The sequence below is a fragment of the Peromyscus maniculatus genome, chromosome 19, assembly GCF_049852395.1.
Source record: "Peromyscus maniculatus bairdii isolate BWxNUB_F1_BW_parent chromosome 19, HU_Pman_BW_mat_3.1, whole genome shotgun sequence".
Taxonomy (NCBI): Eukaryota; Metazoa; Chordata; class Mammalia; order Rodentia; family Cricetidae; genus Peromyscus; species Peromyscus maniculatus.
This window is the reverse complement of record NC_134870.1, coordinates 71,119,735-71,142,870: the sequence shown is the minus strand read 5'-3', so window position 1 is coordinate 71,142,870 and position 23,136 is coordinate 71,119,735. Positions and strand designations below refer to the sequence as shown.

At 37.2% G+C, this 23,136-nt stretch overlaps 1 pseudogene; it reads right to left on the bottom strand.

Moving 5' to 3' along the window:
* Positions 1-21,254: 21,254 nt before the first annotated feature.
* LOC121823936 (eukaryotic translation initiation factor 1A-like) lies at positions 21,255-21,667 on the bottom strand (annotated as a pseudogene).
* Between the last annotated feature and the right edge of the window lie 1,469 nt (positions 21,668-23,136).

Here is a 23,136-nt window from a genome sequence, read left to right as displayed (position 1 = left end):
GAGTGTCTAAAACCTTTTAATCTAGCATAGTGATTCCAGGTGAAGTAGCACCAAGTAGTCAGTGTTGAAGTAGATAATGCCTCATGTCTGTGCTGCTTCTATAATCATCAGGTCTTGTGGGCAGAAATACAGAGTCCTGTTCTGTGAATCCATTGTGAACAGTACTTCAAGTTATGGCTAGGAATATGAGTTGTAGATGCCAAGACTTTTTTCCTACATAAATATTGTAAGGTGACAGTTCCTAAGTAAAGTGGGTTAGTATTGGTGAAATTATTAAGGCCACTCCACTTAGTTAAAAGGAAGATTTATTTAGTGGGCAACTTACAAAAAGGGAAAGGTAGGTTGCAGGGTCTGGGGAAGGTATATCGCAGTCCAGCAGTGTTCTCTGGAGCTCTGCTCAGTCCACCTCCGCCTTTCAGGGTCCCGGCACAGAGAGAGTGCTCACCCATCCAGTTCTCAGGTCTCCAGGTACCCCCCTGGCCCCGTCTCATAGGTGTGACAGTTGCCAGAGTCTCAGTGGGGGTTGGAACTTTCAGATCCAAGCTGGAATGGCTACCCACTACATCTCCCCCTTTTTGTCTAAATAAGAAGGTTCTAAACTAATACAAGACTATATACAAAGGAATGGTTATCTCTGGGCCAGGACCCTGAACGGACCCTGAATGGGACCCTGACATGGACACTAGGTGTGGAGAAAGAATATGATCAAAATACACTGTATAAAATTAAGTAAAAATATTGAATAAGTCTTTCAGAATTTTTCTTTTACAATGTATGATAAACTGTTATCAAATTGGTCTTCTTGAGGAAGAGTTACCTGTAGGAAGGTAAATTCATATTCATGCACCCAGTCAGCTTATGCAGAAGGGTATCAATTCTCAAGCCATGTGGCACATTATAACAAATGTATTTCTTTATTTAAAAGAGGCTAATGTTGTTGTTCTGATTCTTATTATATAAATATGATATTGATATTAACAATTAAATAAAACAAAATATACATATAATTACCTGGAATCTCACTAACTAATAATTTAGTAATATATAGAAAAGTCTTTTTTCCTTATATGTACAAAATTTAAAAGGTTATGTCACAGGTGATACGCTATCTCCATACTTTAGTATTTTCATTTAAAATATGGAAATAGCATTGCATAGGGATTCTCTTTTTGGATTAAATAGAATGATTTAGTAATATCTAGACATTTGACACATTGAACAGTCATCTCAGTTCTATATATGCCCTTCCAATGAAATCTGCTCAAATTAACACAGGTCAAGCCAAAATGTGTAGATGTATGACAGAAATGAAAACTAAAACTTTATGGTGCGTAGATGTGACTTCAGCCTCTCCACTTAGGTGCCTATCTTACATGCTTTATCCTGGCCAGACTGAGATGATGTTGAGGTATCAAGAACATTAAGCACTAAGAGACTTAGTCCACTTAATTCGATATGAAGTTAATTACACTGAACTTGTGGCCTCCTTACATGCTTTGCCTGTTTCTCATGGGAACTGGAGAACATAACTGGAGAGCCATGTTATGTATACTAACATGTAGTGGGTAGCCATTCCAGCTTGGATCTGGAAGTTCTAACCCCCATTGAGACTCTAGCAACTGTCATGCCTACGAGGCAGGGCCAGGGGAGGTGCCTGGAGACCCAAGAGCTGGATGGGCCCGCGCTCTCTCTGTGCTGGGACCTGATCATATTCTTTCTCCACACCTAATGTCTTAACTCCTTCTAGATCTAACCCATCTCCCTACACACCAAACTTCATGCTCTCTTTCTCTCTCAAAACCAAAACACAAAGCACCAAAACTAAAATAACAAAATAAAACAAAAGGTGTTAAAACAAAACACAACATGGAGTTCATTTTGTGTTGGCCAATGATCCCTGGGCACCAGGTCTACCCTGGAGTGTAGTTGATATACCAGAGACACTTCATTGGAGAAAAGTGAATTTTGTTCCTTTCCTAGCACTTATCATTGGCATATAGCTTCTTGTTAATGGATATGTCCACTTCCTCTCCTCTATGCAAGGGTTTTGCCTGGTTTGAACTTGTACAGGTCTTATGCATGCTGTAGCAGTTTCTCTGAGTTCACATGTGTGTTAGTGTGTTGTGTCTGGATGATGCTGTTTCCTTGGAGTCATTCACCATGTCTGACTCTTACAATCTTTCTGCTTCCTCCATGAATAGATTTCTGAGCCTTGAGAAAGTGTTTTATACAGACATCACATCATGAACATGTCAGAGACAGATGAACTGACAAACTCCCAGTGAGGACTTAACTCTCATGACCATCAGAGTCAGGAGATGTTGATATACTGTGAGATTTAGAGCATCACAATGTCAGTACTCTGCTCTCCCGTAATCTCACCATTGTAAATGTCAACATAAAAGCCTTGACCCTGTAAGTAGGTATGGTGAGCTCAGTCTGTAAAAGGCAAAAGTACTATAGAAATTGCTCCCAAGTCTCTTTCTCTTTTTGCACACTGTCTAGTTGTGAGGTAATTGCATCTACTGCAAGAAGAAACTTCTCTGATGAGGTTTGGCTGTTATTCTCACCTATAGATATATAACAATATGTCATTAAGCATCTTTCTATTGCGGTGTTCCTTTAACAGAATAATAATAGTAGGTTTACCCTATTGTCTATAACCTATCTAGTTTCAGGTTCTTGATCACTTTAGCAGTGTCAGGTATGTGTTTGCTCTCCTGGAGTAGACTTTAAATCAAATAAGAAAGTGGTTGGTTACTCCTCTGACATCTGTGCCACTATTGAATTATTATATCTTGTATCAAGTATTTTTATATGTGTATTTTTATATGTGTTCATAGTTGGGTGATATCGGCGATCCTCTTTTTTTCTCCAGTAGCGTGCAAAGTATCTTCCAGTACCATGAATACTAAGTTAGTTGGGGTGTTGTAGTTGTAGTTGGTCATTAGCTCAATTTCTTTATGTATGATGACATAAGTGAGTTTTGCCTTTAGTAATAGGGTCTTAGCATTATATTATGGAGAGTAACCAATAGCCTTGGCAATAGCCTATAATATTTTGGGGTGGGACAGGCCTCTTTTGCCAATGACTCAACAAAATATATCATATTGACATAGGAGGTTCTACTTGTTGGCATAAAATGTCTAATTGGGGAATTCTCTTTCCCTATTATGTGGTGATGCCATGTAAATTCTTTTCATATATATATATATATATATATATATATATATATATATATATGAGCTCATATGTTAATTGGTTTTCTATGGCTTTTCAAAAGGCCTTTAATGTTAGTTGTCCCTTTAAATATTTCCCCCTTTACTCTGCTCTCTCATTAAATTTTAATAGACCATATCAAATAAAATTATACTTCCAAGATTTTGAATCTTGCCTGAAAATCTTCAGCTTTTAAATCTACTGACCACCAGCTATTATGTGATTATTCTCACAATCCTAAAGACTGAAACAGTCACCAGCCCCAAAGCAAACTTGGATATCAGAAACTAAATCATAAGATAACGTAGCACTTTTTCCTCATCATTTGAAGAGATAAGACTGTGTTGAGTCATGTCATGTAACAAGTAATAACTCAGCTTAGTCTCTTAAAAGATAATTTGAAGAAAGGCCATTTGGTAGCCATATCCAAAATATGCATTCCTCTGAGTAGTTTAAACCTATATAAGATATCTGATATAATGTTTGTTTGTTTGTTATCAAATTTAACCTAATTAGGATCAAATAAATAATTATTCTAGTTTTTAAAAATGTTGTTAGGGCTTGCCTCATAATGAATAGGATCGAGGCAATAACAAGCCAACAAAATTCCTACTTAGTAAGCTTTTAAATTTCTAAAATTTTTCTGGTAGTCAGATTGGTGAATACCTTAACTGTCATCATAGAGCCTTCATCCAGTAACTGATGGAGGCAGATGCAGAGATCCACAGCTAAGTACCAAGCCAACCTCTGTAAGTCCAGTCAAAGAGAGGGAAGAAGGATTATATGAGCAAGGGGGGTCAATATCAAGATAGGGAAATCTTCAGAGACAACTGAACTGAGCTCATAGGAACTCACGAACTTTAGACTGACAGCTGTGGAACCTGCATGGAACCTGACTAGACCTTGTGCATAGGGGAGACAATTGTGTAGCTGGGTCTGTTTGAGGGCCCCCCGGCAGTGTGATCAGGACCTATCCCTCCTGCATGAGCTGGCTTCTAGATCCCATTACCTATGGTGGGACACTTTGCTCACCCTTGAGACAGTGGGGATGGGCTGGGTCCTGCCTCAATTGAATGTACGGGGCTTTGCTGTCCTCTCATGGGAGAATTTACCCTTTTGGAGGAGGGGATGAGGGGTAGGTCTGGGGGGAGGCTAGGTGGGGGTGGGGGAAGCAGGAGGAGGGATGAGAGGGGCATCTGTGGTTGGTATGTAAAATGAATAAAATTTTTTTTAAATAAAAAATTAAAAAATGTTTCCTTTAAATTAATTTTTTGAGTGTTGGGGATAGGACCTAGAGTCTCACACATACTAGTTCAACACTCCACCAAGACATATCTCTAACCCTAGTTTTGTTGTTTGACAGTTTCATAGGTTTATATAATAAATTCTGTTCTTTTTTTTTTCCATACACTATTTCCCTCTCCCTCTACAACCTTCTTCTCAACAAGCCCTCTCCTACTTCCATGTTTTTCTTTTGGGGTGTGGCCCACTGAATTTCATAAGAATGACTTTTCTATGCATGGTGTGTGGGGGGTGTTATTTGGTGGAGCAAGGGCAATTTATCCATGGCTACATCATTGAAGAAATGGCATCCCCCTTCTGTGACAACCCTCCCCGACTCATGATACGGTGCTGAAGAAGCCAAAGCACTAGAGGTTTTATTGGGATAACCACAGCTGAGTGCAACGGTTATGCAGGTCCAGATGACACCTTTTTGCTTCACATCACTCCAATCTGAGCTCTTACATAGTCTTTCTTCCCCCTTGTGAGTGATGTTCCTTGTGCCTTGGAGTGAGTGATATAGCTGTCCCATTTAGGACCAAATGTTACACTATGATTTATTCTTGGCACTTGGTCAGTTATGAGTTTCTGCATTGGCCATTACCCACTACAGTAGGGAGTTCATTTGACATAGGTTGGGTACAGCACGAATTTATGGATCCAAACATGAGTAGTTAGAAGAAAGTTTGACATGATTGTTTAGCAGAACAGGGGTAGTAGGATACCGTTAAGGTCATGGGCCATATACAAGCACATGCTTGTGTTACATTGAAAGGCTATTTAACACAGATGGAACTGCAGGCTACAGAGCCACAAGAAATGACTAATATGAAGAAACTTTGACTTTCAAATCCCAGTGAGTAGAGAATGCTAGAATATTGTCCTAGTAATGAGTACAGCCCTGACTGCATAAGTGACAAGACCAAATTAACTATAAGTTAAATCCAAACTGTCTGTAAGAAGTAGGCATAGATAATAGAATTGACCCATCCTCAAGATGTGTGTAACAGGGAAAGAAGGATTAAAATGGGATACAGAAGATGCATTTAAGTCCTGTTAAAGATTTGCTGATGTTTGTGGTAGAAGTCAAAGGATATTGTTATAACATTGGAATATTTTGAAATTTCATTTCATTGTTGAGTCATCCAACAAATAATAAAATTTTGATTGAATAAATCAAAATAATTTTGGCAAATGGAATGAGGGTAGAGTAATAATAGACTAACTTATAAATGCAGAGAGATAATAATTATGATGTATGATTATGAATAAAAATAAGTTGTATAATCAGGCTAAAATTCTGAGTATAAGCATGTTTTAGTTACTTTCCTGTTGTGATAAAATATCACAGTCAGTTTTCTTTAAGGGTGTGGCCCATAGTAGAACAGAAATTTCCAGTATATAACACTACTCATGACTGTATGGGTTGTACAAATTATATTCAGTGGATTATTAGAAAGAAAGAAAAGAAGACTTTAAGTTGGGAAGTGATGGTTTTCCTGAAAAGAATTAGGGGAGACTATTAGCAGTGAATATAATCAAGATGCATTTTATGAAATTATCAAATAATTTAAAATGTTATATTGAATTTTTTTGTAAAATTCACCAAAACAGAGCATTAGATTATTTCTCAAGGAGAGAAACTGCAGTGTCTGCAATACACAGGGTTATCATAGGGACCTCCACACAATACAATAGTTTAAGGAACAAATACACGTACGTGATTCCAGGTTAGGAGATAGTTGGGCAAATTTAAAAGGGTTTAGAAGATCCTGATCATGTCTTTATGATTATCTAAATATTCCCAGTATCTTTTTAATCTCTAATTTTATTAATTTGGGTCTACTCTTCCTTTTGGTTAATTTGACTAAAGATTTGTTATTTTGCTTATCTTTTCAAAGAACCCATTCTTTGATTTTATTGATTCTTTTTATTATTTTTTTCTCATTTTATTAATTTCAGCCCATTTTATATTATATTATATATCCCATAAATATTTGTTATTTCTATCCTCCTACTTCTTTGGAGATTGGTTTGTACTTGTTTTACTTTTCAGTGTCTTAACATCCATTCATGTTCATATAACTCCAGGATTTAAAATTCTTTTTCCTTCTTGGTTTCTGCAATGGCCCATTCATCATTCAATAGTGTGTAATTTAGTCTCTGTAACGTCTTTGTAATATTTTCTGTAGCTTGTCTTGCTGTTTATTTCAACTTTATTCCATTTGGTCACATAGGATAAAGGACTATAGTTTAGTTTTCCTATATTTGTTGAGATTTTCTTTGTGGCCAATATGAGATCCACTTCAGAGAAGGTTCCATGGGTTGCTAAGAAGAACATGAATTATTTCTTGTTTGGATGTCTCCTAGGTCGATTTCATTTATGGTGCTCTTTAATGCCAATATGTCTTTACTGATTGCCATACAGTTGATCTGTCAAATAGTAGAACATCAAAGTCACCCGCTATTTCTGTTTCAGCATGTAGCTGTGATTTAAAAGCTGTTAGTGTTTGCGTCACGAAATTGGATGAGCCTATATTGGGTGCACATATATTTAGAATTGTAATTTCCTCCTGATGGAATGCTTTCTTGATAAGTATCTCTTCCGAAAATAATTTTTGTCGAGTTTATTTTGTCAGATATTAATATAGAGTGATTACTTGTTTTCTTGTCCCATTTTCTTAGAGTACATTTTTCTCTTCTTTTACCTAAGACTATATTCATCTTTGGCAGAAAGGTGTTCTGGAGTCAGTGAAAAGAAACTCTGTTTCCTAATCCAATGTAATCCAATTGTCTGTGTTTTAGATGGGCGAATTGAGATTACTAATCAGAAGTTACACTTGAAAGGTCTATAATGCTACCTGTCATTGAGTTGATTTTGTAGTGTTTGGGAATTTCTTAGTCTTCTGTTTAATCAGTGTCATAGCATGTTTTATTTTCTTTTCCTCTCTTAGTACATTGTGTGCATTTTGAAGTATTCTTTCCAATGTCCTCTTTAGGTAGCTTGGTTATCATGAATTTCCTAGCTGGATTTTATTATATGTTACTGTCATTCATGATTTATATTTTTGCTTGGAATATTAGGGTGAATTGGTAATGGTGATCTTTTGGATTTTGAAACACATCAGTCCAAGCTCCTTTTTTTATGGTTTAGATTAAAACATAGTATTTATTCTGTTGGGACTGCTTTTGTATATAACTTGGGCCTTCTCTTTTTCAGGTATAGTATATTTTCTTTGCTATGTTAATTGGATGTCTTTACTGTAATATAATATGGGGAGCTCCTTTTCTGTCTATCTGATGTGCTTCTATTATATGGATGAGCTTCCCTTTCTCTAGATTTTGGAAATTTTCTTCTATAGTTTGATTAAAAATATTTTCTAAAAATTTTACATGGAATTTTTCTTCATGTATGCCTACAACATGTAGTTTCCTTTTCGTGAAATCCCAGAATTCTTTTATGTTTTGTTCATACATTTAGAAACTTATTGACTTTTAATGAATGATCTAATTCCTCTATTTTGTTTTTATACCTTGATATTCTATTTTCCACATGAATCATTCTACTTTTGAGGTTTTCTGCTGAATGTTTTATTTGATCTATGGTTTTTTTTTTTAATCTTAGTTTGGGTTTTCTTCAGTATTTCTGTCTATTAAATTCTATTTTCATTTCACAAATTAACTTCCTTTTTCATCCACCTAGCCATTTTTTTCCCTCTTGGAACATCTTGGAGTCCCCTTCATATCATTTTTACCACATTTATGGTCATTCTTTTGAATCCCATATCTGGAATTTCATGTAAGTCATTTTTATTGGAGTCATCAGTGTGGTACTTTTTGGCATTTTGGGATGGTGACAAGTGGTCTTACTTTACTTTTCATGGTACTTGTGTTTTTGTACTGGGAGAGTCCCACCTGGGGTTAGATGATTGGTTAAGATTTGTTCTTTTTGCTTTTGTCTTAATTCACTTTGCCTCTTTTCTTTCAGTGGATGTATTTGCAGTGTTCAGGGAAGAACAAGCTGTAGTACAGGTCTGGTGGTACTTCCAATTGCTGGACTAGTGTCTCACATGTCATGAGCTATCTGTGACCTGCTCCTGTTGGTTGAATACTGCCTATAACAAGAATCATTATCCAGTAGTCAACTCACTCTGATAATAGAGTGTCAGATGACTACAAATCAGACACTTGATATGTACCATTAGTTTACTAAGTAAAGGAAGCCATGACATTGAATATACTATTATGTTAGTGTGAGTGGAAAGGAAAAGAGGAGTTATGAGGTCATGATGAGCTAGTGATAAGGGTTATGTTGTTAGAGGGGAAATTGAGGACAGGGACATACATGGGAGTAGAAATATTCAAGGTAAAGGGGAAAGTAAGGTGGATGAGTTTGGGGTTAATGGTAGACTAAAAAGAGGAAGTAAAAATATGTAACCAGCTATCATAAACTAGGTCAGCCTTTGGGAGATATAACAGTAAGATAAACAGTTACTAGAAAAAGAAGAGGTATAAAGGAAAGTGTGTGTGTGTGTGAGAGAGAGAGAGAGAGAGAGAGAGAAAGAAAATGGCTGTAGGAGAAAGAGAAAACTTGGTGAAGTTCTAAGACTCTAGAACCACTGGAAGATAAGGAGAAGCTATAGTGGGGAATGGGAGAGGAGTGGAGATAGAAGAAAGTGAAGTCATTGGAATGAATATTGATTTTGTCTCCTTAGTAGATCCTCTGTTTTGTCTCTCTCGTCCTCTTCTAGACTGTACTCTTTGCTAATTTTTATCAGTCTTGTTTTCTCTACTTCCCTTGTATATGGAGTTTTCTTGGCTATGTTCTTGGAGCTGGGGATACCTGAGGACAATTCCACCTAGCCAAAGTTTCTGTGTTCCTCAAGTCAGGAGTAATGGTGGCTATGTGGTACCCAAAGGGCTTTATAGGCTTGTACTTGGCTCCTATAGCTTTGGCTTTCCTTGTTGGGCACTGATTGTGGCCCTGACAGTCGTGGTTGGGAACATCTTCTGTGAAACCCTTACCAGGAATGCTTGTGCAGATTTCATGGCCGGATTTCAGCCCAGTTTGCCTAGGGTAAGATTCTGCTACTGTGGTGATTGTTGCATTGGTTACAGTCATGATTATAGAGAAAGTCTGTGAGTCTGACATTAGGAGAAGCTTGTTGGTGTGTTGATCCAGTCTATTCTGGGACTGGAGAAGTAGCAGGTGGGGTGATAAAATCTTCCAGTTCTCTTTATTCCTCAAACTCTAATCAGCCACTTGTTCCAGCATTGGCTTCCAGTCTGCCATCTTACCCCAAATTAAGAGTTTCAAAGTCAGTTTCTGATAGTGTGGTTTGTAACGTTGATATTAAAACATCCTTGCCCTTAAATAGTGTTTCCAAGGCTTGAAATACAAGTCCTCCCTACGCCTCTAAATCAAGAATTATCCTCTCCATTCTTTTTCATTGAAATGCAAATCTTTTTGGAGAGGATTTGCATTTTAATTAAGCTGCTAATACTTTGGAGTTAATGAGTTTAATCTAAGACTTTCTTTTTGACAGGAAAGTGCAAGACTAACAGAAAGTCCTTGATCATTTGGGAAAATGTAAGGCATCCATGTGTTACTTAAAATATGTAAGAAAGGCACATATTAGGGACAAAAATAGGATTTATCCTAGACATCTTAAAACGCCACAGAGGACTGCTGAATGGCATCAGTCATTTTCCTTTCCTTTCATTTTTTAAATTCTACAAGGTCTCACTCACTTTTGCTCAGAGGGACTGAGAGACTCAGTAGTCCCCCAACCACTACCAAAAAAAAAAAAAGGAAAGTTGCCTTGTGCTTTATATAGTCTTAACAATGCCTCCTCCAACCAATTCAGTAACTTTAAGTATGAAAAGGATGATATAACTAATATCCTGCAAATATGGTATACACAAACAATGGAATTTTATTCAGCCATAAAATTATAAAATTTACAAGAAAATGAGTGGAACTTGAAAAATATACTGACTGATACATCTCTGACTAAGAAAGATAAGCACTGTGTATCTTCTCTCATATGGAGAGCTTAGCTTTGAATTTTTAGATTTTCATATTTAATTTGGAGCATGTGTAGAGGTCAGAAAGCAAGAGAGGATCCTGGAGAGAGGGGAAAAGAAAAGGTGTTGAGAGTGGTAGTGGATGGATAATAGAACACATGTTATATGAAAGCAGAGGGGAAGGAATTAGCTAGAACTACAGATTATGCAAAGGCTATACAGAAATAAATTTCCTAAGTCTATTAAAATCCACAATAAAAAATAAAAATGTTTGATTGTAAATACCCTGCATGTACCTAGAACCCAAAGCTTACTAAATGAAAATCCCAGTGCCAGGTGTGGGATACCTCCCTATGAGCTATTGATCAGGGAGGCCTTAGAGGTCCTCAAAACAAAAAAGTACTTGTCATTTGGATTGTAAGACCCTGTTGCTGAACACATCACAAACTGAGGTTGAAGTACACAGAAAAATCAAGTGTGCAAACTTCTTCACTGCTGGTCAACCTTCACAGTCCTGGGAAGTATTCTACAAACTACTGAGGGAGAAAAGTCATCCACAGACTTATACAACTGTGAACTCTATGAACTACAGCAACAACCTGCTAGGTGAGATTTGCTCACTAGTGCACTATAATCGTTTATGTTATGGGAGTAACTAACTGCTTTCTGATTGGATTTGTGCTCCATGCTACAAGAAGGGACCTGGTATAAGTAAACTTGATTAAGAGTTCTTGGCTAGGGAGTTCATAGGCCTTAGGGCTAAAGATACCACTGTTGTAGTGCTAAGTGAACATGGTATCAAATTGCCTTATTATTAGTGACATTTTTACCCATAGATCAGTGCTATTCTCAGCCTTCATCGGGGAAGCTTGTTTTCTAAGTGGGGGGCAGCTAATGGAGAGACTCAAAACTTGACATGCTAAGAATAAGGACTATGAAGTGCTCATCTCTAAACATGATATCGATATCACCCCTTCAAAGCAGAGGGAATATTGTGGAAGAGGCTACAGAAAGACTGTAAGAGCCAGAAAATTAAGAAGAGTTACCTGCCAAAGAAAAATTGGACACATTACCATTTCATCATGTATGGCTAAGAGGCTCACGAGTCTTACTGAGGAACTATGGCCACTTAATCATTGCTAAAGGAGGGGGTAACATTCTCTTCAACGGTATTGCCATTGTTTAGTTGCTCAAGACCCATGAAAAACCTACTACTCATTCCCTTGTAAGATGTCATAATTAAATTAATAAGTCATATGCACACCCAAAAGGGCATGAAATTAGTGCAGGGGCTTCATGGGAAGAAGAGTTTCAATGGGCGAGGGATGAGAGAGGGTAACAAGGGATACAAATGGATTAATTTTATGTATGTATCACATTGTCAAAGAATAAAGAAGAGAGAATAACAAGTTGGCATCCTAAAGAAAGAAATAAATTCCAACACCCTAAGTAAAATTTAGCTACATTTGTTAGAAAAATTATTCAATCTCCAAATTATATAAATCTAACAATAATATATGAATATATATAACAGATTGCTGTGTCTGATCAAGCAGGAAAAACATTATTAAAGTTGCTTGTAAAAAATAAAGTGGCCTGTTTATATGTTGTTTTTGTCTGTCATGGATGGCAGTAATAAACCCACATCAAACTAATTGAACAAAGGAGGTAGGGATGTGCTCATGTTGGTAGAAAGTGCAAGATTTATTAGGTTCTGACTAAGTTTCATTAGGGTTTTGGTTCAATTTCTCTGAAACTTTGGTAATGCCTATGCCATCATCTCAGTGTTAGCTTTACCCTCAATGTAGTGGACATATGGTCACAAAGCGGTTGGCTGAAGAAATAAATACACCTGCTTTCTCAATAATTTACAATGGCTGTGAAGAGAGTTCATCACACATCATGTGTGAAATTTGTTTCTAGAGGTCATTATGTATTATTGTTATGTATTGTGTATGTTATGTAATATTGTTATATATTGTTACGTTATGTATTATTGTTGTGTATTGTGTATGTTATGTTATGTATTGGTCATTGACCAGCTCGATGCCCAGAGAAGGACTGTGACACACGAACTGCCACAGGAGACATGGAATTTCCCAGAGTGCTTGAAATGAACAGCTACTGGACTCTAGAGACTGAGTTCATTCCATGCAATTTGAATCAAAGTAGGTAGATAAGTCATTCCACTTATAATATTAGAACAATTGGCACTTACTGTTTCATTAATATTAACTATAATTACTACTATCTTCTATTGGTTATTGTAGTGTAACTCTCATTCATTCAATTTCACCATCAGTATTTCTGTCATGACATTATGTGTTCCTTAGTATGTAAGTTTTACAAACAATTGCTTTGTGGATATTTATGCAAGGTCAATAATCATGCAGTTGGTAGAATTTATTGCAAAATAAGATTATCAGTAGGTTTCTGAATATTTTATTTTTAGCACAAAATAATTTATTCTGTATTTTATTAAACAACTTTTAGGAAAACTTATAACAGTATCTTTCCATAAGAATCAAAGTGATATTTGCAAAGTAACTTTATCTTTTCTCTTCCCTGACTGATGAATAATTTGTCTTGAAAACTCATTGAAATCAATCTGAAGTCAATATGTCATTCCACCCACTTAGTTTCTAGAAACATCTTGTATCCCAATAATAAATGGTTCCTTTTGTAAATGAGTTTGCTTAACTTAGCAAACAAAAATACAGAGCTCCCAAATAGATAAACAATGGGTGCATTATTTTACTGTCTAAATACCCTAAAATATTTAGTGTAACTTTGGCTCTTAAAACTTCATTATTTAACTAGGTACATAGTTTTGGTTGACTATATTTTAGTCTAGCAATTGCATATGTGAGAGCTGGTCACTATTTTTTTTAAACAAAGTACTCCCAAAATGATTTTTCTGGGTTATTACAATATGACAACATTTCTGAAGGAGGAAGTAAGGGAGTCTGAACAGTGAGAATAGGAAAGAACCAGTCGATTTTGTGCTGGCACAACACAGCGACCTCTTAAAACCATGCAGTAGTGTCTTCATTTTCGAAATAAATGTTTATTATATTTTAACATGCACAGGAGTCATTTGTCAAAATGTGAGACCTTGTATGTGAACCCAATGTATGGGTTTTCCATAGCATCTAACCCAGGCCTGGTCAAACTATGAACACCACACAAATAGAAGACTGAAATTTCCACCATGTAGGTTACATCCATAATTAGTTCTCCATGTCTCTCTATTTCTCTCTGTGTCTCCCTCTGTCCCTGTGTCTGTCTGTCTGTCTGTCTGTCTGTCTGTCTCTATTCCTAGTCTGAATTTTATTCCTATCATCTAAACTGCACTTAAGGGTCTTTGAAAGTTAAGAAAGAAGCCTTAGAGGACCTCACAGTTTTATAACGGCATTATAATAATAAGAATGAAGGAGGTCTGGAGAGGTATGGAGAACAAAGTCCCCAGGAAAAATCTGAGAGAAACCCCAGCATTTCCACTAAACACTTCAAACTTACCCACTTCAGCCTCTGCGGGCAGAAATCACATTCCAAAGGAAAATGTTTTACAATTGTAATTACACATAATAGGAGGAATGTATTTTGCCTTCATTCTGCTCCCATGGTGAATCAATTTAATTTTTAAATACAAGAGACATAATTGATTTTAGCCCTAGATTAGTGCTGAAAATGATCTATATGTGTTCTCACTAATGGAACAAGAGAATTGGCACTCCTTGGAGACTTAGCCAAACCTGTTCATGCAACAATTACTAGAGCCTGACAGGTTAGTGTGTGAGGAGAGAAATGAGGGAGGGAAACACCCCACTGGTTAACAGTTGAGGAAAATAATTAATACTATGCTCTTCCAAGTTAATTATGGATTAGGCACAAATATATCATAGTCTTAAAAGCCACAAACTGATGCAGCTGCCTCAAGGATCCTTACTCTGTTCACCAGAAAATGAACATCTAAATTCCCAGGCAATCATGAGCCTAGATGGGACTCGCATAGGAGAGGATGGATTAGGGGCAGGCTTATTTTCTCTGGGAACGACAGACCCCTTTCTTATCTGGCAATGGGTCTTCCATCTGTTTTACCAGACATCCATGTAGTTTATGGGTAAATGGAATGGTAGTAGCTCAAGGCAAAGCTATGAAATAGGTATTTTATACTTTGTCATTTCATCATCAAAACCAGCCCTCCAGCACAACTTCAGAATTCAATTCTTACTCTTCCTGAGTTGTGGACTAATCCTCCCTAAAGCAGGATTAGTGGCTGAGATCTTAGCTTCTAAGACTATAATTCACAGGTGTATTTGCATTTTAATCAATGATTCTAAGGAGACAGATTTGGCAAGGGCCCATCACTAGCAAGGTAGTACAGAGACCAAGGGTCCAATCCATACCTCTCTATTGACAGCTCAGTAACTTTTAAGTTATAAAATAGGATTACGGACACTGCATGAAATTATTGTGATAATTAAGAAAATGATATGATATATTGTAATGTCTGGTCCTCAGCATTTGTTAGCATATCTCAGGGTGGGAGAAAATTCCTCAAGTTATAAAATGAAAGGTGTCACAGTGATGACACTCTGATTACCAAGGGCCACTGAATCTAGGAGGAATTAAGTTCCTCTATAAAAGAAAGATGTCTAAAATCATATTCATCTGTAAGATTCGCAGAGTTCATTTCTGCAAAGTAATTATGCTGTCTTTAGTGGCACACAAGGAGAGGAACACATAAAAGTACCCAAGACTTCAGCCTTTTCCATCATGAATGAAGTAACTATCTCTAAAATACAAATTGGGTTGTTCAGAGCATTACAATTGGCAGGTAGAAATAGTGAGAGAGATGGCAATATATATATATATATTCTGTAGGAACACAGGGAAATATTTAAGTAGTAGTAGTAAATTTTCTTAATTTCTACTGGCCAGAAAAGTAATTCTCAAGCCATGTCTTCTGTGATATAGTATTCTAGGTCCTTATAGACTGATATATGTAATGAAATCTCACAGTCTTGCCTCGTGTCTGCCACCTCTAGTGTCTCATATTGCATAAGGCTTTCCATCCACTGTAGCATGATATCCAGCAAATGTTTTGAAAAATGGAAAGATAACATATTTCTGTTTGTCTATCTGTCTGAGCTTGTCCTTTTGTGACTGTTTGTATAGGTGTGTGTTTGTGTCTGTGCCTGGGCATCTATGAAGTTGTCTGAATTTCAAAATAGACTATCATTAGGAATCATATGGCTTGCCTTTAGTAAGAATGAACATTTTATGCACAGGAAAATTCTTGTGGTGCTAAAGATATACTGAGGCACAGTAGTTAGTAGTTAGGTAACTAGCTAAACTACCTAATAGTTTAGATGTTCTTTTAATATTCAAATTACACAATCAAGCACACTAAGAGAGTTTCAGATGACAAATAGTGTTCATGAATCTCACTCTAGCCATTAGGGAAATTTGAAGTCAATATTATACAAACAAACAAAACCAAAACTATTGTTCCTATTTAATTCACATAAGCAGATTCCCTCAAAACACAATGATTACACCAGAGACTCATTATTTGTACATAAATATTTTTCTTATACATAAATAATTACAAAAATGTTCAGAAGATTCTAAAAGCTTGAAAATTCTAAAACTAAGTTATGAATATTGTGATTAACAATGGATAGAGAGAAACAATGACCACTTACCTCTTAAGAATTAGAAGCAATCAACTTGACAATGAACCTTGAATTTCTCATCTTTCTAAACCAGACAAATGAAGAACAAACCTGACTTGCAAGATAGCATTATATCCTTAAGAACTTAGACTTGAAATGACAATAGAAATTATTTGTGAATAAATCAACATTTTTCATGTTAATGAAGGGAAAATTGAAATCTTGGCTAAGTCAACCACATACTTCTTTGCCAGAAGTGCAAAACAAACTCTTAAATCTTTAAGCTCATCACTAAAGTAAACTTATTTAAGTAGTATAGATGAATATAATAGAGATATTAAGCTTGCATTTAGAGAAAATGGAGATTCCTTAATACCTGAGAGAACTAAACATTGACTTCACATCTTGGGTCATTTATGATGTATAGCTTTTTCCTCTGAATTGAAGAAAGGAGAATAACAAGACAGGAAACTAGTAAAATGTACAAGGCTCAGGAAGCTCTGAAACTTATAGAATTCAGAGATCCCTCACAGGGTTAGGAATGCAGATAGCAATTATTAGGCAGAAGAAACTTTCCCACTGAAGCAACTTTGGCTGACAGCTGCAGCATGGCACTTTTGGAAGCTGTTAGCCATGCAGATTTGGGCTTCTTGATGATACAACTGCTTTTAAGACACCTGTATTTCTGTAAGTAACCTGTCATCCATGTACCTCTAAACTACAACCAACTCATTGTCTTACCAAGCAAGACTTAGATCGAATAATTTCTTTGGTGTTTAACTGGTGCCCTACCTTAAATAAATAGATGTTTGTCCATGTCTTTCCAGGAAAAGTCATACATTATTGATACCTGAACAGGGGCCACCATACCAAAAATTATTTGGGAAACTGAAGTTGCTCTGGGATGAAAGACAAGACATATAATGAGGACTCATCCATCTAAGGGTAGAGTGTTCACACTGGAAATCCTTATATGGCTACCCTTCCTCACGTGGTATGTGACAGTGTGCCTCTTTGCTATAGTGGCAATGGCATGCTACCTGCAATACATGCAAATGATGTCTGAGGGTGAAGCATCCTTGGGAGTTATACCAGTGTAGCATCTTTCTTTACATGTCCAAATTTTTGGCATTGTAATCTGATGTAATTTATAAAATTCGTGCTTGAGAACCACATAATCATCTACAAAACGAAATAGAAAATCACACAACAAATCTGAAAATGGTTTACGTACATTTATAATTTTGTGTAGAGTTGCATTAATAGGTAACCTTGACCACATATAGCATGTAGGCCATGGGTTAGAATTGAACATGCCTGAGAGTCTTCATGTTAGAGGGGTGGCATACCTCCTTGATAATAGGGTTAGCTACAGGAGTACAAGGATGTCTCACAAATGCCTGATGGACTGGGTAATTCGATCTCTGAAAGTATCATGTGGAGGATATATTTTTAAGAAGGCTGTTGTGGTGGTTGTGTGGTATTTGCTTTGGGTGATAACATTCTTTGACTTCAAAATTCAGAAGCCAGTGGGAAGAACTGAATATTGGAGAGAGAGAGAGAGAGAGAGAGAGAGAGAGAGAGAGAGAGAGAGAGGAGAGAGAACATGAATGTTCTCCATGATTTAGCATGAAAATGAAATGAAAGGCTTAATAATAGCATTGTAGAAGAGACTATGATAATCAGGTAGCACGCAGCATCTGAGCTTGAAATAGAGATGGATTTGTTGTTGTTTTTCTTAAAACAGGGTGTGCTAGTTTAGTAAATTAGAAGTTGCAGATTCTTCTCAAATAACAATTACTTTACCAGCACCGAATAGTTAACTAGCTTTCCAATTCCAAGCATAGTTCCCCCTTGTTAAATGGGTCTTAAGTTCAATCAGAGAACTGTTGGTTACTGCCAAGGTATGTGTGCCACTATTGCATCCTTAGGGTTATTGAGCCATGATAGGCACTGATACGGTTCATAAGTGTCATGGTATGACTGTTGCTTGTCTCCCTCCTTTGGAAGTTTGCACAGTGTCTTCTGGTGCCATGAAAGCTAGTCTTCAAGCAGGAGCATTCAGGTCAGTTCAGCTCAGGTCTGGACTCTGTTTCCTTAGTGTGTGGTGTCTTCAGCAATGGGGACTTACTTTCCATCTTTGAGGGGTAGCCATATGAATATGCATATGAGTGTGCAGTGACAATTAGTGAAAAAAAAAAGCCTTGAATTTGAAGGAGAGTGGGAAGGGGCATATGAGAGGGTGTTGAGGGAGGAAATAGAAGGGAGACATGTGGTAATTATCTCAAGAGCTTTTAAAACTATTTATATGCTTCCAACAACAAAATGGGTTGCTTCATTCAAAACAAAACAAAAGCAAACCAAAAAATCACAAGGAATGAAATAGCTCCTCACAATCTGGCTCTGTGAAACATTGGTATAAATGGGATCAATATGAGAACCCTGAATGCAGAAACATTTATTAGTATGACTACTCTTTCCTCCTTAAGACAATGACTACATAACATGAGACATATGAAAGAAATCAGCCCTTAAGAGACTGGATAACACAGACATTAGGGAGACTTGATTATTGCCAGCTGAGTTCCCCATGAATGTCATAATCTGGAAGACAAGAAAGGAGAGCTGGGCATTACTGAGGAAGCTGTTCTGTGTGTTTGGTAGCTCATTTCATTGGATCAGAGAGTCCTCAGGAAGGGGACTTCTAGGTCAGTATCAGTTCAGGTCTGGGCTCTGTTTCTGTTTCTCTCCTTTCTTGTCCTCCAGATTGTGACATTCATGGGGAACTCAGCTGGAAGCGATCAAATATCCCTAATGGCTTATGTTCACAGGAGAGTTAGGAATGATGAGGTCGACAGGGCTAGAGGGATAGCTCAGTGATTAACTGTATTGCCTCTTCTTTTAAGGAACAGGGTTCCATTCCCAGCATCTACATGTTGCCTCTCAACTATCTGTAATTCCAATTCCAGAGGATTCAACACCCTTTTCTGGCCTTCAAGGGCACACTGTATGTACATGGTGCACTCATATACTTGCAGGCAAAATACACACACACACACACACACACACACACACACACACACACACACACTAAAAGTCTTTAAGAGTAAAGAAAATAATGAATGTGGTTGATTCAGTAAGGATCACCGGAATGGTAGGGAGCGTTAATGCTTTTGATGAACCCTATGTCACATGATATTTATGAATTGGAAGAGGATCTAGAAGATCTGAATGACTTAGCATGGCTCTTAAGTTAGGTTTGTGAGATGCAAAAAATAAAATAAATAAATAAACTTGTGGGCCATGCAGAAGGGAATTAGATGAAAGAGAATCTTTGGATCATTCAAAGGCAAATTTAGCAACATTTGTGGCAAGCTGTAGCTCCTAAGGAAGAAAGTTTCACAGAAGAAAACTGCTGTGCTATTGGACTTTAGAAGGCTCTAAAGCCCATGCAAGAGCCCACAGAAAGCACAAATGCTAAATAATGCAAGTGAAAAGATTAAATTTTTCCTGGAGGAGCACAGCTATTTCTCTAGCATATGTTGTGTACACACCTCCCTTGCACAAATGTGTACAGGGCATGGAGATTTTTTTCAAGTAGCCTCAGACCTTCTGAGAAGCAAGATGTCGCCTATGGCAAGGCAAAGGTTCTGGTGCTGACCTGAAGCTTGTCAGACCAGAAGACTGGCTCTAGTGGCATGTATGGCAAGCAATCCTTACCATTAGAGTGAAGAAATATTTGATGACCCATGGTGGCAACAGCATCCCTGAATGACAAGGCAGGATGGCTCATGACTGAACTTTAGGGGCCTAGATAGAGAAGCATCTTCCACTTATGGTATGATACTAAGCATTGTTCTTTGGATAAAAATGAAATAAATGTGGTTAGATCTATTGCTGACACTTCTATTTTAGACTTACAAAGTCAATTGGTACTTTCTTGGCATGGATTATCAGTAGGCATTTCAAAATAATGTCTACCTTCCATAAAACGTTTTCATTACTGAATAGGAGAGATGGCTCAGGATTTAAGAGCATATACTGCTCTTCCTGAGGACCCTAGTTCTATTCCCAATACCCACATTAAGTGGCCCACAATCAGCTCTAATGCCAGAGCCATGGGGACATAACCCCTCTTGCTTCTGCAGGTACCCACACCCATGTTCACATAACCCCTTCCCTAGCCCACCCCTATACATAATTTAAAATAATAAAAAGTTTCTAAAACTGCTCATTATTTCATGCTTACTTTTAGTTGTGATATCAGTTTGTAAATACATTTGGAAGAACAGTAAGCAGAGCAGTTGGAGGACGTGAACAAAGCCATCCTGTGAGAGCGGAAAAAGGTACTCCCTGGAATCCAGTTTTCTTGAGTGAGTATCATAGTGGAAGAAGTAGGCTACCTTTCTATGGTCTTCTGGCCAGGAAGGCCCTCCAAGACCCTATAAACCACAAAAACTGTTGATTCGTGCCAGATCTACACCATAAGCGTTTTTGTTGAAGGCACTCTATATTTTAGATACAAGACAAAAAAAGAAACTTGCAGTGTCTGAGCCAGCGGACCCTTTCATGATGGCTGGCTTTTAAAAACCCCTCTAACTCCCAATGTAGATTTTTGTTATTTTTAAAATTGATAGAAGTCCCAAAAGAATATTTAGATAATTATAACACAAGGACATTAAACAGATGTATTGGAATTATGGCGTACTACAACCCATAATGGTTATAATACAAGTAACTGATGCAAAATACTTATTTTCTAGAACTCAAGTATCACAAATGAAAAGACATGTTTCTTTCTCTTAATAGTGCATTTTATGTTTTACCCATAAATTAAATTATAAGAACAAAATGGTAACATATCACTTGAGATAATTCAACAACTTCAGTTTTCAAAAAAATATGATACTTAAAAAGCATGCCAATCTGCTTTTAACACATGATAGGCTCAATGACACATTATTTTTGACAGATGAAGGTCAAGATCACAGCAGAACTATGCCCCCAAATGTGGAATATACCATGATTAGCTCATTTTAGATACCATCAATGAATACAATGAAGATCATTGTCATCTCCAGTATTATCCAACAGGACTTCATCATCTTCCAGGACCAAATATGTTTGCTACATTAATTTTATCTTGACATGGAAATTCATATTTCTTCATACATCTAGCTTCAGCTACACTATATTTTAAAATAGGATCAGCTTGATATTACATTACTGTAACAGACCAATTGAAATAATGTGTGAGGTATTTATTCAGACCATTTTCTTAACTTTCCTCTAATATTGCATAGCCTCCTGATATCATCAAATGACATTGCTTCCCCCTCACTCATTCCCTATGCATATTCTTGCCAATCCTCAATAAACAACAACTTTCTTTTTTCAGATTCATTTTCATTTTTATCACTCTATTTGTTTTTGCCTTCTTTACCTTTATTCTTTCTCATAGTGGTAAGGGCAATCACAGAGGTGGAAATGTGGTGACTTCTTGCTGATAGTGGCTGGGACCACTTTCTGAGAACTCTCCTTGGATGAGTTGATTGAAAATATTAACAGTGGTATATCTGAAACACACTGTATAGTTACTAGAACCTTCTAATAAGCCACAAGTATATAAGATTCATAGGCAACACATGGTGTTCTGTTGTCCCTGTCTTCCATTAGAACAACAAAATCCAACAGAGCACATTTACTCTCACAGCTGTGTCATTAATAATTAAATCCAATAGGCTCCTAGTAGATAATGGCTGGCCATGATCCTTCCTGTGGCCTCACCTCATATATTCTACACCCAGGTCCCTTCACTGTGGCACATGATGGCTGGCTTTTGTAGTAACAAAAGGAGACATATAAACTGCTAGCATACAATTGTCACATGTTAAGATCAATCCACAAAAGTCCATTTAATGGGTAATTGGGATTTATTAAGTTATAAATTGGAGAAATATATTCACAAATACAAAACTGAGTAAACAACTGAAGTCGTCTTCTGTCTGTCTGGGAGCGAATGCACCTGGCTGTCCATCCGGTGTCTGATCACACCAAGAAGAAGAACATGACCCTCTCCCTTTCCATTTAAGAGATCACATAGGAAGGCAAGAGGCACCGCCTCTTTTGGGCTGTATAGCCCAAGGTCATGGGCAGAGCAGCTACCACGACAGTCACAAACAGTAGTGCTTGGTTGTAGGGTGAGGATACTGCAATATCCTCATTTTGGACAAGAGTGAGCTGCTGGTACAATAATTACAAAACTAGTATGGGTGCCACACAGAGCTTTCTAATTATGGGAGGAACTCACATTGGCACTGCACAACCTAGGACAAAGAGCTGTGGCTGAGAGGTCCTAGGGCCCAGGTGGAAGGACACTGATATCATTTTATAAAAATGAATGTTAGATGCCTGTTAAATTGCTTTCTAAATATTTGTCCCTAACCTGTAGAATTATCAACCTCAATTTATCATTGAGGGAAAGTTCTTTTTTTTTTTTTAAGGGTCAGTGGTTAATGGAGAGATTTATAACAAGTCAAGCTCCTGAGGATGGGTAACTGTTCCTATGGCACAGTAGTGTGATGCTCAATCATAAATAGAGTAAAATAATCAGACACTTTTTACCATATGTGACTCAGGGAACATCATACAAGAGTGGGCAGAAATACATAAGAGCTGGAGGAAGGAATGGGCTGTTGGGTAACTGTCCCCTCCTAATTGAAACATTTACTGTTGAAATAAAGAGGAAAGATGAAGACTTGGTGTCATGAAAGTTACAAGACTCATGAAGCTCCAAAAGTCCTCAAATTCACAGTTTCTTCCACAAGTTTAGAAAAGCAATTATTAATAGGGGAAGAAGAAACTTAGCAGTGCTGACATGTTCAAGGTAGGCCAAGAGCTCCGGGGGGGGGGGAGCTTTCTGGGTTGT